Genomic DNA, 16,883 nt, shown 5'->3' with positions numbered 1-16,883 from the left:
ATATGTCTCCAATGAACATGCTTTTGTTTGTCAATATGCCTGGATACACCCCCCCACCACCACCAAAAAAGTAAAGAAAAACTTTAAGATAAGTGCTTCTTTCCCCTTCTTTTGACTGTCAGATTTCTAATGTTTTCCTTCCACACCTCACAAGTGCCTAGCTCACTGTACGGGTGACCCGTACATTAAAACCCCAAATAACTCATGTAAATATTTACCTTCCAACAGCAGAGTTTAATCCCTTGCCCGCCCTTCCTTTTCTGTGTGAGTTAGACTCACTGACTCACTTCTCAAAAACAGAGTAGGGAAAGAGAAAAATGGTTATTTTATGTTGAAGAAGCTTGACTGAAGTTGCCTTGCTCAAGCGATGAAAATAATCACTAATAATGGCATATGGATATTTTGTACTCTCTGGTATGATGTGAAGAGAACAATTCAGTTCTGTGATAGATCTCTAAAACCCTATAATCCCAACCTAATTCTGATAGAAGTCAGACAAAATCCAGATTAGGAGACATTCAACAGGATACCTGGCCAATACTTCTCAAGATCATCAAAATTATAAAAAAATAATAATAATAATCTTAAAATTTCCACAACCAAAGGACACTGGAGAAACATGGAAACTAAATGCAATGTAGTATTCAGAATTGGATCCTGAACCAGAATGAGGACATTAATAGATCAAATCCAAAAAGAGTTTGAAGTTTTTGTTAATAGTAACATATAGAGTCAATTTCCTAATTTTGACAAATGCACCTGGGTGATATGATATTAACAATGGGAGAAATCAAGCGAGTGTTATACTGAAACTCTCCATATTATCTTTGCAAACCTCTGTGAATCAAAAATTATTCCAAAGTAAAACATTCATTTTTTAAAAAATGCAAAAATTAACTTTATTCTACACTAAATATCAAATGTCTACGAATCAAATATATAAATAACTGAACACAATACAAGAGAGGTAAAGATATTTGCCAACTTTATTACAGATGAAGAATGAATAACTGTAATTTGAAAGAGAGAAGGAAATAACTAAAAATACCTACAAACTTAAGGAAACAAGACACAGACTGGGAGAAAATATTCACAACTCATTTAACAGATAAAGGACTAATATTCATGTTTTCAGAGAAATAAAATTTATTAAAAATAGGTAATGGGAAAAGTTAATAAACAGAAGTAACTTGAAAATCCAATAAAAATATAATGAGGCTATTTTAAATAATAGTCCAGATGTACCAGTTATTAATTTATTGCTTTTCAGCTGCAGACTGAACTTCTTTGCCTTTGCATAAAGATACTGAAACATGAACCTGCAGACTGCATTTCTCCTTTGGAAGATGGCTCAATGTTTGGCTCTACCAGTAGCAGCTACTGGGGGGACTTCATGAAGATGGAAGAGGAAGGAGTCTTTTTTCTTGTGTCTCGTTTTTATATTTTGCAGCAATCCTACTGAGAGGTGTGATATTTGGGGTGCCTATGGCTTGATTGGAAGAGCATGAAGATCTTCATCTCAGGGTCATGAGTTCAAGCCCCATGTTGGGTGTAGAGATTATGTAAACAAAGAAAACTTAAAAAAAAAAAAAAAGGAGGTGCAATACTGGCACCACTTGTTGCAGTTGAGTCACTGGCATCCCTCTAGCCAGTGTCTTCAGCTCTCATGGCTTAGAAGTCATGAAGTCAAATTCTTCATCACTCCAACAGTAAATGCGTTCATGATTTTCTTCTCAGAGATGTGAATGTCAACATGGAGACACCCCTTCCTCCAATTTTCTAAATTCTTGGTTCTGCAAGATATACTGGTGGCATTTGAAAGTAGACAGTTCAGGCATTACTTCACTCAACTGGTTGCCCAGAAGGCCTAAACTGAAGGAGAATCCTCTCAGTAGGCAGAACTTGAAATGGTGTACCTTATAATCACTTTTCCTAGAATAATGATGGCCAAAAATATAAATTTTAATTTATTCATGTATGGTGGCTATTTTTTTTTTGGTGGATGGTAATGGATTGGAAGGATCAGGATAGAAAATTGGTAACAAGGAAATTTAGGGAAAAAAAAAATCTGTGGATGACCTGCTGAGAATAAGTAGCTAGTGAACTTATTCATACCCTATTTTATGATGAAAAAAGATTTTATTTATTTGACACAGAGAGAGAACACAAGCAGAGGGAGCAGGAGGCAGCAGAGAGGGGAAGGGAAAAGTAGGCTTCCTGCTGAGCAGGAAACCCAATCCAGGGCTTGATCCCAAGACTCCTGGGATCATGACCTGAGCCAAAGGCAGATGCTTAACTGACTGAGCCACCCAGGTGCCCCCATATCCTATTTTAATAGTTACCTAGAACATCTCCTGCAGTGGACAACATGAAATGCTTTTTGCATGACAATCAGCCTCTTACGTTGTACCAGTGCTTTCCAGAGACTGTTTAATGAGTTCATGAGAAAAGTGGTCATAGTGGCAGTTAATTACATGGTCATTGACATCAATGATAACATGATAGCAGGTAAAACATGCCATAAGTTCATGGATGGTGGTATTGACAGGACACTACAGATGGAAAGGGTAAATTCATATTCCAGAATATATCTAGTGATGATACCACAGTATTGACACCATTTATTCTGATCAGGGAAATCATTTCAGTTCCAAGAAAGTATAGCGATGGGCCCTTTTCTATGTAATTAAATGGCCCTACCACATAATCTATCACATAGAAAACCGCAGTCCTAATTGGAAGATTAAATGACTTAATAAAGATAGACTCGTGATACCAGTTAAAGTACCTATAAAAATGGGATAAGACCGATATCCTCTAAGATCAACTATATGCTTCCTATCAGAAACAATGTTAAGGTGTTATCTTCCCTCTAGTAAAAATACAAGAGTTCAAGAATCAAGAGATGGAACTGGAAGGGATTTTTCACTATTTTACTTAATAATTCATTCATAGACTTTTACTTCCAGTCCTAGCAACTTTAAACTCTGCTGGGTTAGAGATCTTACAATTACCAAGGGGAGAATGCTTTCACCAAAGAACACAAGGGTAGTTCCATTCAACACTACTGCTTGGATATCCTGGGCTCCTTTTCCCAGTGAACCAACTGAAAAATAAAAGACATTGGGTTACTACTAACACTGAGGACACTAACACTGGAATCCAGAGGAACTTCTGGGTAGCTCTTAGAAATTCCTTCCAATAAGTAAATTATCACAGAAAACTATAGCAGTCAGAACAGGCAGGACCACTGAGGGTTTTGACTCTTCAGGAATTATGTTTGGGTTACCCATCAAGTAGAGAACCCTGATCAGTTGAGTTTTCATTTTATGGCAAAGGACACATTTATTATTTTACACAAGTTTGTTATTGCTAATTTGACAATTTAGTCTTCAGGTAAGAAATATTTGATGAGTCTGTAACTAAATTTGAGGCAGCCATGAACAAAAATTTTGAAACTGTGTGTCTCCTCATTTTGGGGAAAGGCTGGGATCATTACTTCTATAACAAAAGAGATGTACCTTGTAAGGTGAAATAAGCTGTTTTGCTGTTGTAGAAAAGTCCATATTCTTATATGATGGAATGTGGTGATGCTGAGTAGTCAAAAGGGTGCATTGTGCCAGTTATGATTCATTTCCTTTCAGCTTTAAACCCACCCATGTGTGTCGTGCTTTGTGATGCTGTAACTGGGCTATGGACTACATTACCCTTTTTCCAGCTGGATCAATATTGTCTCTACAAATAGAGAACTCTAAGAAGGACACTGCCAAACTAGAAGATAGAGAGCAGACTTTTTTTTTTAAGTATTCCATTTTTCCATGTGACTTTGAGTGGATAGGTATGCCAAGGTCCCAGCAGGGTTACCATAGTGGCAGGCTGATTTTTGCAATTTAGTGTGAAAGTCCACTCAATTAGTTTCTCTGTTATCCACTGACAGATACTCCTGGCTCTCACAGCTCAACAGCTGAAAATCTGCCAGTGGTTTTATCCTCATAACATTTGCAGCATCTCTTACTCTTGTGGCATAGCAGTAGTGAGTTTTGTTGTCACCAGAGCCCTGGGAAGTCTGTTCCTGTGGCCACCATATCTTCCTCTCTGTGGTCTGAATCTTCTTTTGCTGTTCTCTCTCCCTTAAGTTTCCTAGTTCCTTTCTTAACTTCCCCACAACCCAAAGGTCAAAAGCCACTTTGCAAACCCCTTTCTACCTTCTTATTGTTAACCACATTTTACCTTGATAAAAGGTAAAAAAAAAAAAAAAAAAAAAAAAAACCTACTCAAATCACTGGGCCCTGGTTAATAACCAGAAAAGTTCTTGAAGAGTACAATTTAAAGACCAATGATATATTGTTTCATAACTGATTCTTAAAATGTTTAAACTCTGAAAATAGAGTTCTTGGCAAAATATGAAGAAAATGGCAACTGTAAATAGGCATGGAAATTGTAACAACATATTTGGGACACAAATCATTAATGTCTAGGAAATTTGCACATGTTCATATCCTGGTTCAGTCATTCCTTTCCATTCCTAGTCCTATTTTCTAAAGAAATTCCTATTCATATGCACAAGAAAACGTGCAGAGAAGCATTGTTTTAAAAGAATAAAAATAGAAACTGTAAAATTTCATTGATACTAGAATAAATTATAGTATATTCATTTAATGGTATAGTCTATAGCGCTAAAAGAAAATAGAGAAATACATTTATGAAGATCAATAGATCTCATGAATCCTGAAAGGAAATCAGAAATATAGATGGATGTATGATTTTAAAATGTGCAAAACAGTGTTTTAAAAAATATGCAAACATTTTATATATTCTATGTACATGTACATAGTAAATATGAATACACATAAAAACAGACACAGGAATAGAAATATCTGGAGAGGGTAAGAAGAGAATTACATTGGAGAAGGGAAAAACAGGATTTTTTTTTTACATCTATTAATTTAAAATAAAATCTAAACCATCCTAAAATTATGTCACTTATGTATCTCTTGCCTAAAACCTAATGAGTCATATTTAAGTAGATGATATTACAAGAATGTGTTATACCTCCATGTTTTCATACAGAAAACATTTCCTTTTAAAGAGTTCGTTTCCTCTCTTTATTTCTTTAAACATAGTTCAGATACTACTTCCTCCCAGAAGCCTTTCATGACTGCTTTAACTGATTTTTCTTCATCAGTACCTTTGCTTTAACACTTAATATTTGAATCCATTTGTCCCCTCAATTATCTACATATCTATATACATTTACCCTATTTTTAGTTACAATACATTATGTGGCATAAAGAAATCACTAAGAGGGATAAATGCAAGATTATTTTGAAGAATCTGAAACTTACAAACTAGCACCAAGATCTGAGCATCATAAATCTCTTCTGTAAAAACAGGCCTCAAAATAAACAGCAAAATAAATTATCTACATTGATTATAAGCATCTCAGCCTTTAAAATCACAGAATAGAAACTTCTAATTACAGAATTCTCAGTTTCTATTTGTCAGAATTAAAGAGAAAGTAAGAGTTTCACTTATTTATTCAACAAATCTAAAAATATATATCTTAAAAATTATATTTAATGCCAACTGTATGCCTGCTATTATACTAAGAACTATAGATTGAAGGATGAGAAGGATGGATATGGTCTCTTTCCTCAAGAAGTTTATTTTCTAGTGAGAAAAAGAGCCCAATAACCCACCTACACACAAATATATAAAATAATTGTCATACAAAATTATCATATTATGATCACTGAAGGGAAGAAAGATACAGTCTGGTTTCTGGTGTCTTTGTTAAATCACCCAATTATTTAACTCTAAAATAGTCTAGCACCTGAATTATTGCTATGTTAAATATCTGTTTATATTCAGTAGCACTTTTTTTTATTTACACTTCTGCTACTTCCCACATACACACAAAAGCCTGAATTGATAGCCTTTATATGCTTTCATGACTACAATTAAGTAATGGAAGAGTCCTGATCAATACCAGGTGAATATCCTGAGACAGTTCAGCTGTTGCTAATTTCCAATGAGTAATAAGAGAAAGATAGTAGCTATAAATGGAGGCACAAAACTTTATCTATAGTTTGCTTTCAACACTTAAATATATTCTTATTAACTCAAAAGAAGAATCATCAATCCTATTTACTCAGTGTGGTAAGCAGACTCTTAGCCTTCATAATCGTGGCTCTCTGGTTACTCCTATGTTTATGTTATATTACATGGAAAAGGGACTTTTCAGATGTGATTAAGGTTAGTGATAAATTCTTAAAAAGATTATCCAGGTGAGCCCAGTGTAATTATTTGGGTCTTGAGAAACAGAAGTGTTTCTCTGAATGAGAAGGCAGAGAGAATTAGAGCACAAAAGACCTCAACATGCTGTTGACTTGGAGATGTAGGAGTCCACATGAAAAGCACAAGAAGAAATGAGTTCTGTCAATAACCACTGATCTTGGAGAAGAAGAACCTAACTCCAGATTAGAGCCACAAGAGGTGACAGCTTGAACACAGCCCGGTGAGACTCTGAACAGAGAATCAAGCCAGTTGTCCCAGACTTCTGACCTATAGAAACTGAAATAATGAATTGGGTTTAAAGCCACAAAGTTTGTCACAATTTGATTATAGCAGAAATAGAAAGTAACATACCTAGCAACCTACAATTTGAATTGCTTCTTTATTTTGATATTTAAAGTTTTTATGGATATCATTTCTCTTTGGCTGAAAGCTGTAAAATATGGGGAAATCTCCCCACTCTCTCTTGGCTTTTGGAAACTGCTTTTCTTAAGCCAGATCTAGATGGTTTCTCCTGGAATTCTTTCTATCTTGCCAATGTAACTTCCTGATTTTGGGTGGGCTTGAATCCAGTGCAGGATATACTGAAGGAAAAGCATTGCTAAACTCACAGCCAGTCTGGTGGTACTGCATCTTCAAATGGCTATTCCTTGCATTATGTCAAGGCTCTATACTACATTCAGTGGGAGAGACAGGGTGCAGTGTGCTAAATCCATTTTATCTGGGAATGGAACTCCTGTGCCCATAACCTTAAAACTTAAAAAAATTTAATTTATGGTTTTCCAAAATTCCCTAGAAAATATATATTTAATAAGAGTGCTTTCTTTGTGATTTATTGCACTGTCTTGAAGGTAGAAGGAGTCATCAAGAACTGGCTGGTAGGATTCAGTTCACAGTAAATGTAGCATGATAAATGACATGGAGTCTGATACTGAGTGAAAGTGAATAAAAAGAAAAACATCTTAAGAGGAGAAGACAAAATGGAAAAGAATCCAAAATATCTTAATATTCAGCTTAACATCGATATTTTTGCAAAAGTATTTACGATCCCAAGTGAACATGTAATACTATTAGAAATATTCAAAAGGAACTCCTCATTGCAAAGAGAAATAACTTCTTAAAAATGGGTATAAAAGAGAACCAATCAATTCTCTTTAAAGCATGTTTATTGACTACATCTTCAGAAATATTTTGGTTCTTTATTCTAACCTAGGAGGAGCACATCTTTTCAAATCCAACATACATAGATTACACACATGTCAATACTTCAAAAGTAAAACAGTATATTTAGGTTGAATCACTAATAGTGGATTTGAGACAGAATGGAGGCTCTATCCTTCACCCACAATTACTACATAGTGGCTCTTACTCTTCAAATTCCTTTGTGATACATTTTCCTCTCCCAGTCTTTCCTCTCTGTTCTGCTAAATATCTCAATTTATTCTTCTCTTTGCTCTGTGGAACAGCACCACTGTTTTAGGGAGAGGATTTTCATGTAACCTAAACAAATTTTCCTTTTATTCCTTTTTTTCTTTTTAAATCAAAGAAACTTAAAGATATTTTAACTTCTCTCTGAATGACCTATTCTGTGGAAAATTTCAACATCAACATCTGACCCCCACACCAGAAGAAGATAATTCTCAAATAATATTTGCTGCTCAGTATATATTTCAAACATGACAAACACTTGATCCACATTTTTTTCCACTTGCTATTAATTGGAGATATTTTCAGGATCCTTGTTATCAGTGTATTTCATAGTTCTGCTTTATAATCCCTTAACTTCCACAACACTATAGTCTTTATCTTCATTGTCAAGAAAACATTCACCAGCCTGGCATATAAGGACCACATAGCACATTACTTTCCAGAATTTGTGTACATTGTCTTAAATTATAACTGCTCCCCAGATTTTAAAGACCTTTTTTTTTTTTTCTTGTGGAGGGTATCATTCAACCTCTGTTACCCTAGATATCAGATATCTTGACTTCTTAATTATAATCAAGACTAAGAGAAAGTTTTCATCTGAAATTTCTTTCATTCAATTCTAGTTCCTATTTTTTTAGCCACTGCTGTCTACAAATTATAGAGCACCTTATTCTTCAAAGACATTCCGCACAGTACTTATAAGGAAATGACAGACCCAATTGTCAACCTAGACTTCTGAAAATATCCCCAAGATAAAGAAGATATTTGGGGTTTAGGTGTGGGGCAGTATATAAAAGCATGTTTTTAATATTTGCAGCAATATCTAGACCAATAATGAGATAGACACACTTTTCCCTGGTTCTGCTAAATTCAGCTAAAAACCTTAGACAATATACATAAAACAAACATACAGTGGCTCTAAAAAGTAGTAAGAAAAAGGCAGACTGGCTAGGTATGTAAGCCTGAAGAACAATGCTTTGGTGAGGGTACTGAGTTTTCTTTTTGCTTCATTATAACCCAGACTGGTACTATAGAAGTCAGAAATGCAGAACCACCAGTGGTGCAGAAAGAGGCCAAGAAAGCCTTCTGTTTCTAGAAAAAGTACAGGGACAGAAGGACAACATGGTAAGGCAGGCAGAACTAAACACAAAAAAACTTTAACAATAAGAATTCTAGCCCAGCAACCATGGAAAAAGCTAGAGTCCCACCACCAACCCTGTCATCAAAGGCCAAGAAGGAAGACTAGGTATATAGCCATACCTGGCTTTAATGAGGTGCCCTACCCCCACTCCCTCAACTGCAGTGATGTGATATCCAAGAACACTATGTGAAGAGCTGGAGTTTCAACCTTGCTCAGTGGTAATAACCCGCCACCACCATAGTGTCAGTGAGGGCCATGCAGGGATCCTGGACTTCCATCCCATTCTGCAGTAATAAGGCATATGTATTGCTCTTAGCTAGCATCGGAGGATTCAAATGCAAAGCTTGAAATCCCACCACCATCCAATGGTCTCTAACCATACTCTGTCACCATGTTGTCAATAGAGACTACAAGAAGAATGAGATTTCAGTCCTCCTACCAACCAGGTGAAGTAGGCTGTGGATGAGTGGGAAGTCTGAAATGCTATCTCTGCTCAGCAGAAATAAGGTATCCACCGACCACCAGGATGTCAAAGGAGACTGAATGGAAAAACAATCTCATAGGGCAATGCCATTAATCCATTCTGGTTAAATGCCACTCAATGGTAAAATTTCTTTCTTTTCTACCCTTATAGAGAGGTTTTCTGAATTGAGAAGAGATTTTGCTTTAAATCATATTTCCTTAACAGGCTATGTACAAATATGCTTTCTCATGTTTCTGCTTCCAACTGGTTTGACTGGAGAAGGAATGAAAAGAGAGAGATAAATCCCCTGTGCTTCAAATATCAACATTTCTGTATAAACCAGCCCTGTAAGAAATGTTTTTTTTTAATATTTATTTATTATTTATGATAGACATAGAGAGAGAGAGAGGCAGAGACACAGGAGGAGAGAGAAGCAGGCTCCATGCCAGGAGCCTGACTTGGGACTCGATCCCAGGACTCCAGGATCGCGCCCTGGGCCAAAGGCAGGTGCCAAACCTCTGAGCAACCCAGGGATCCCCCAGCCCTGTAAGAAATGTTAAAGGGGACTCAATGGAAAAGAACGATAATAAGTGAGAATATAAAAAAGTTGGAAGCACAAGAGCAGGGAATATATCTGTAAAAATCAGTCAAGGGATCCAAAAAATAAAAGGATGTAAATCATGACACCATATACATAAAATGTGGGCAGGAGAGGAGTAAACAATGGGTTCAAACTTAAGCAACCATCATTTAATATAGACTGCTATATGCAGAAGATGTTATATACAAACCTAATAAACCTAATAGTAATCTCAAATCAAAAGCCAGTAATATATATGCAAAGAATAAAGAAAAACAAATCTGAGTATATCAACTTAAAAAAGCCAAACCATGTAAGAAAGCAAAAGAAAGGATCAGAGAAAAACTAACAAAACAAGTAACAAGTAACAAAATGGCAATAAATATGTCTAGCAATAATTACTTCGTATTAATACTTTGTAGAAATGGATTAAATGCTCCAATCAAAAGACATTGTCGGAGTATATATATATTAAAAAAAAACAATACCCATATATATGCTGCCTTCAAGAGACTCATTTCAGACCTAAAGATTGAAAGTGACTGCATGAAGAAACATCTATCAAGCAAATGGGTCAGAAGAAAGTTGGCGTAGCAACACTTATATTGGGCAAAACAGACTTTAAAACAAAGATTGTAACAAAAGGCAAAGAAGGACACCACAAAATAAAAAGGGGACAATCTAAAAAGAAGATATAACAATTGAAATATTTAGGCACCCAACATGGGAGTATCCAAATATATAAAAGTTAATAACAAACATAAAAAAGTAATCAATAGTAATACAATAATTATACAGGACTTTTACATCCCACTTACATCAATGGATAGATCATCTAAACAGATAATCAACAAGGAGCCAATGATTGAATGACACACTGGATCAAATGGACTTAAACATATGCAGAACATTCCTTCCTAAAACAGAAAAATACACATTCTTTTCAAGTCACATGGAAACATTCTCTAGAACAGACCACATACTAGGCCACAAAACAAGTCTCAACAAGTAAAAATATCAGCCATACCATGCCTCATCTCTGACCACAACACTATGAAAATAGAAGTCAGCCACAAGAAAAAATATGGAATGAAAACAAATACATGGAGATTAAATGACAGGTTACTAAACAATGAATGAGTCAACCAAGAAATCAAAATAAATCAAAGTTACATAGAAAAAAAAAATGAAAGCACAACCATCCAAAATCTTTGAAATGCAGCAGGTCTATGGGGGAAATTTATAGCAATAAAGGCTTACCTGAGGAAACAAGAAAAATCTCAACAACCTAACTTTATACCTAAAGGGGCTAGTAAAGGACCAAAACAAAACAAAACAAAACAAAAAAACAAACCCTAACATCAGCAGAAGGAAGGGAATAATAAAGATTAGAGCATAAATAAATCATATAGAAACTAAAAAGCAATAGAACAAATCCATGAAACTGGGAGTTGGCTCTTTGAAAAGATCAACAAAATTGATAAACCTCTAGCCAGACTCATAAAAAGAGAGAGAAATAATTGTAAAAAAAAAAAACAGTATGAAAAATTATATGCCAACAAATTGGACAAGCTAGAAGACATGGATAAATTCCTAGAAACATGTAATTTTCCAAATTGAAGCAGGAAGAAATAGTAACTTGAACAGACCAATTACTAGCAATGAAATTGAATCAGTAATCAAAAAACTCCCAACAAACAAAAACCCAGGACCAGATGGCTTTACAGATAAATTATACCAAGCATTTGAAGAATAATTAATAGTTAATTTCTCAAACTATTCTAAAATTTAGAAGAGGAAGAAGAACTTCCAAATTCATTCTATGAGGCCAGCATTACCCTGATACCAAAGCCAGAAAAAGACACTACAAAAAAAAAAAAAAAAAAAAAGAAAGAAAGAAAGAAAAGAAACTATTGACCAATATCTCTGATAAACATAGATGGAAAAATCTTCCACAAAATATTAGCAAAATGAATCCAACAATACATTTTTAAAAGTCATTGGCCATAATCAAGTGGGATTTATTCCCAGGATACAAAGGTGGTTCGATTCACAAATCAATATGACACATCACATCAAGAAGTATAAGAAGTATGTGATCACTTTGGTAGATGCTGAAAAAGCATTTGAAAAATACAGCATTCATTCATGATAAAAGCTTTCAATAACGTAGGTTTATAGGGAAATATCTCCATATGCTAAAGGCCATATGCAAAAAACCCACAACTAAAATATTCAGTGGTGAAAAACTGAGAGCTTTCCCGCTAAGGTCAGGAATAAAATAAGGATGTCCACTCTCATCACTCATATTCAACCCAGTACTAGGTAACCCATCCACAACAAGTAGACAAGAAATAAAATCCATCTGAACTGGTAAGGAAGAAGTAAAACTTTCACTATTTGCAGATGACACAATGTTTTATATAGAAAATCCTAAAAACTTAACCAAAAAATGACTAGAACTGATCATTGAATTCAGTAAATTTGCAGGATATAAAAATTATTGTACAGAAATTGGTTGCATTTCTATATACTAATAAGGAAGCAGCAGAAAGAAATTAAGAAAACAATCCTATTTACAATTGTGCCAAAAGAATAAAATACCTAGGAATAAATTTAACAAAGACGTGAAAGACCCGTACTCTGAAAACTATAAAACACTGATGAAAGAAATTGAAGATAAGACAAACAATGGAAAGATACTCCATGCTCATCGACTGGAAGAACAAATATTGGTAAAATATCCGTGGGACTCAAACTAATGTACAGATGTAATGCAATCCCTGTCAAAATATCAACAATATTTCTCACAGAACTAGAATAAACAATCCTACAATTTGTATGGAACCACAAAAGACCTCAAGAAACCAAAGCAATCTTGAAAATATCATAATCCCAGGCTTCAAGTTATATTACAAAGCTGTAGCAATTAAATCAGTATTGTACTGTCACAAGAACAGATATGTAGATCAACAGAACAGAGCCAAAAACCCAAAAATAAATATGCAGTTATATGATCCATTAATCTTCAACAAAGGAGGCAAGATATCCAATGGGCAAAAAACCGGAGGTTTAAGCAGCTGAGTGGAGACAGCCCACCATTCGGACCCCAAAACCTGAGTCCACTCTGACCACAAAGCACGGAGCTCAGAGTCTTCTTGGAGAAATGTTTGAAGAGAAAACAATCATCTAACACACTGATTGAGTCCCTATGCTGTACAGACTTGTCTCCAGTCCTCAAGAGCTTCTGTTCTAGCCGGGAAGCCCCCTTCCTAAGTAAACCCATGAATAGATATGAATTTTAGATCATGAGGGAAATACAGTAATTGCTTCTGGCAAAAAAAAAAAAAATACATACATACATACCCTGAGGCAAGGAAAAAAAAGCAAAAATAAACTTTTGGGACTACATCAAAATAAAAAGCTGCTGCACAGCAAAGGAAACTATCAACAATGAGATATCACCTTACAGCTGTCAGAATGGCTAAAATTAAAAAAAAAAAAAAAAAAAAAAAACAAGAAACACGTGTTGGTAAGGATGTGGAGAAAAAAGAGCCCTTGTACACTATTGGTGGGAATGCAAACTACTATGGAAAACAGTATGGAAGTTCCCCAAAAAGTTAAAAATAGTACTCCCTATGATCGAGGAATTGCACTAGTGGTTATGCAACCCCAAAATACAAAACATTAATTTAAAGAAACACATGCACCTCAATATTTATTGCAGCATTATATACAATAGCCAAATTATGGAAGCAGCCCAAGTGTCCATTGATAGATGAATGGATAATAAATAAGAGGAATATATACAATGGAGTATTACTCAGCTATAAAAAGGAAGAAATCTTGCCAATGCTACAACACGGATAGATCTAAAGAATACAATGTTAAGTGACATAATTCAATCAGAGAAACACAAATATCATATGATTTCACTCATATGTAGAACTCAAGAAACAACCCAAAAAACGGGGAAAAAAGAGAAACACACACACACACACACACACACACACCCCAAGAAAAAGACTCTTAACTACAGAGAGGATGGTTACCAGAGGGAAGTAGGAGGATGGGTGAAATAGGTGAAGGGGATTATGAGTACACTTGATGAGAAATGTAAAGAATTGTTGAATTGCTATGTTGCACTCCTGAAACTAATTTAACACTGTATGTTAACTATACTGGAATCAAAATAAAAAATGATAATAATAAAATAATGCTTGTAGCAGATAAGAATTAATCTGGCCTTTATTAACCTAGATTTCATACTTAGAATCTTGGAGAACTGAGATAATAATCAGCATTTTCCTTGTTTTTCTCAATTAAGTAAGCATCAAGATATAGACTCAATTTAGAGAAAATTTACTTCATGGAAGAAATTGTTCCTTAATTGTTTAAAGTAGTCATAGTTTGAAATGACTTTGGGTTTTTATAACTACTGATACAAATACAAATATCTTTTGAAAATAAAATGAAACAAAAAAGATTAAAAGAAATCCAAATGGCTTATTTCAAAAATAAACACCACATTCCATTCAGAAATAAGAGCTTTCAAAAAAAAATGTACTTCAAGGTTCCAGTTGTAGACTTATTATGAGAATGAATTTATCTCCAAAGAAAATCTAGTTTTAAATATAACAGAAATAGAGAATCTAGTCTCAAGAAGACCACATAGAAGAAAACTGTCATTTGCTGAAGTTATGATAAGATTGATGCATCCTTTTCCACGGTTCTAACTTTACAATGTAGGGTTTTTAAGTTTTAGTGTCAGTAAAAAATACCATTTTGAAAGCCTTGAAAATTGGATTCCTTTTTCACAAGAGAAGAATATTTGGAGTTTTCACACTTTTCTAAGTAGCTTATCTGATCTGCATTCCCAATGACTCAGTGTTTTTGTCTAAACTTAAAACAACAATATTCTTTATGAAACAGTGACAAAACTTGTTGTCACAAAAACATGGTACTTATAAGTAGTCTAAACTACTAAAAAAATTCTCTGAATCTTTACAGAGTAAAAGCATGAAAAATCTAAATTTTATTTGTAAATAATATTTTTATTTTATTTTGAAATGTTATAATAAAATCAGCTTATTTTAAAACTATTTTATTTTTACTATACATATTGGGTAACTACAAAGTAGGTTTTTTTTCAGAAAACTTTAATACTATTTTTATTAATATTATTAATTTTTCTTCCAGGTTATCACACATAATTTGTCTTCTACCAATGTAAAACAAAACAAAACAAAAAAAAAAAAAAAAAAAAAAAAAACAAAAACAAAAAAAAGTGTTAAATGTGTAGTAATATACATCAGAATAATTATTAGTAATTTATTAATGTTTCTTGGGGAAAATACTTTTTTTAAGATTTTATTTATTTATTTTATTTTTTAAAAAGATTTTATTTATTCATATGGGGAAAATACTTTTTTTAAAGATTTTATTTATTTATTTATTTATTTATTTATTTATTTATTCAGAGAGAGTGAGAGGGGCAGAGTCACAGGCAGAGGGAGAAGCAGGCTCCATGCAGGAGCCCAACTTGGGACTTGATCCCAGGTCTCCAGGATCACATCCCCGGCTACAGGCAGCGCTAGACCCCTGCGCCACCTGGGCTGCCCTATTTATTTATTTTAAAGAGAGAGCACAAGAGTGGGTAATGGGGCAGAGGGAGAGGAAAAGGGCAAGAATTCCAAGCAGACTCTAAACTGAGCACAGAGCCTGATGGTATGGCAGGAGCCATGACCTGAGCTGAAACCAAGAGTCAGACACTTACCTGACTGAGCCACCCAGGTGCCCCAAGGGAAAAAATACTTTTGAGATGCCTACAACAAACTCACAATAAAAGAGGAAACTTATTAAAGCAGTTGGCATGGCTGGTATAATTTGAAGTATATTTCCAACTTAATTCAAAATTAAATTAAATATAACTATGGAACCTTGTAAACATTTTAGATTTTTCAAATTCAGTCAGGTAACAGCGAGAAAAGACAAGTATATCCTACTTCTTATTTTGCATATCATGCATATTTTGTCATTCTCTTTATAACCATGACTGGCATAAATACAGTTATCTTGTTAAATGGTATGCCAAGAGGGATTTAGATAGCCACCACCATCAATATCATATATGATCAAAAAAACAATACATTTTTCTAAGGATTATTTATATCATGCTATTGTGGGGGCCTGAATAAATTTCTTCAAAGAGGGCATCATAATCCCCAGAACTGTGTAGTACCTTAAGTTTAAAATAACTCTTCAGATGTGATTATCTTGAGATAAGGGATTATTTTAGATTATCCAAAATGACCCAATTGATATTATAAGTGTCCTTATAAAAGGGAGGCAGAAGGCCAGAAAAGGTAGAAGATGATATGTTGCTGGCTTTGAAGAGGAAAGAAAGGGTCAGAAGCTGAAGAATAGCATGGCCTCCAGAAGCTAAAAAAAAAAAAAAACAAAAAAAAAAACAAGAAAATTAATATTTTCATGAACCCTCCAGAAGAAATAAAGCCCTGCCAGCACCTTGATTTTAAGATTTGACTCCCAAAACTACACAATAGTGTGTTTTAAGTTTATGATAATTTGCCACAGTAGGGAAACTATCAGTTAATTTAATACCTTGTTATTTGATTACTTTTAAAATTTGTTTCTATAATTTATGAATAGGAAACTATTTTGGAATGCATATCTTTTACAAAATGTATGATTTTAGAAGATGAAATATTAAAAAATCTACTTGGGCCAATTTGAACAAAGAATTGGGTCTTTGTTTATTCACTAGTAAAGTAAGGATTGAAATGTTTAATATTTTTACTTTTTCTTCTAATTCAGAATTTACATTAGAAATTATTTGTAAATGCTATGAAATCCTAGTGTGATGCTCACAGACAAAAGTCTGTGCTCTGGAGTAGACTGGCTCAGATTTGAACTCAGCCTTCACCTGCATACCTGGGCAATAACACCTCTTAGTATCT

At 34.3% G+C, this 16,883-nt stretch overlaps 1 long non-coding RNA gene across 2 annotated transcripts in view; it reads right to left on the bottom strand.

The window, feature by feature from the left end:
* Positions 1-1,128: 1,128 nt before the first annotated feature.
* Positions 1,129-16,883, bottom strand: part of LOC144285040 (uncharacterized) — a 55,879-nt gene continuing 40,124 nt past the window's right edge. For both annotated transcript variants that reach the window (XR_013353432.1, XR_013353433.1), the window contains exon 6: positions 1,129-1,932. This is a non-coding gene — a long non-coding RNA (uncharacterized LOC144285040). The remainder of the gene's footprint in view (positions 1,933-16,883) is intronic.

Source organism: Canis aureus, chromosome 15 (genome assembly GCF_053574225.1).
Source record: "Canis aureus isolate CA01 chromosome 15, VMU_Caureus_v.1.0, whole genome shotgun sequence".
NCBI lineage: Eukaryota > Metazoa > Chordata > Mammalia > Carnivora > Canidae > Canis > Canis aureus.
Note: the sequence above shows the minus strand (reverse complement) of the source record. Positions and strands in the feature narration are given on the sequence as shown.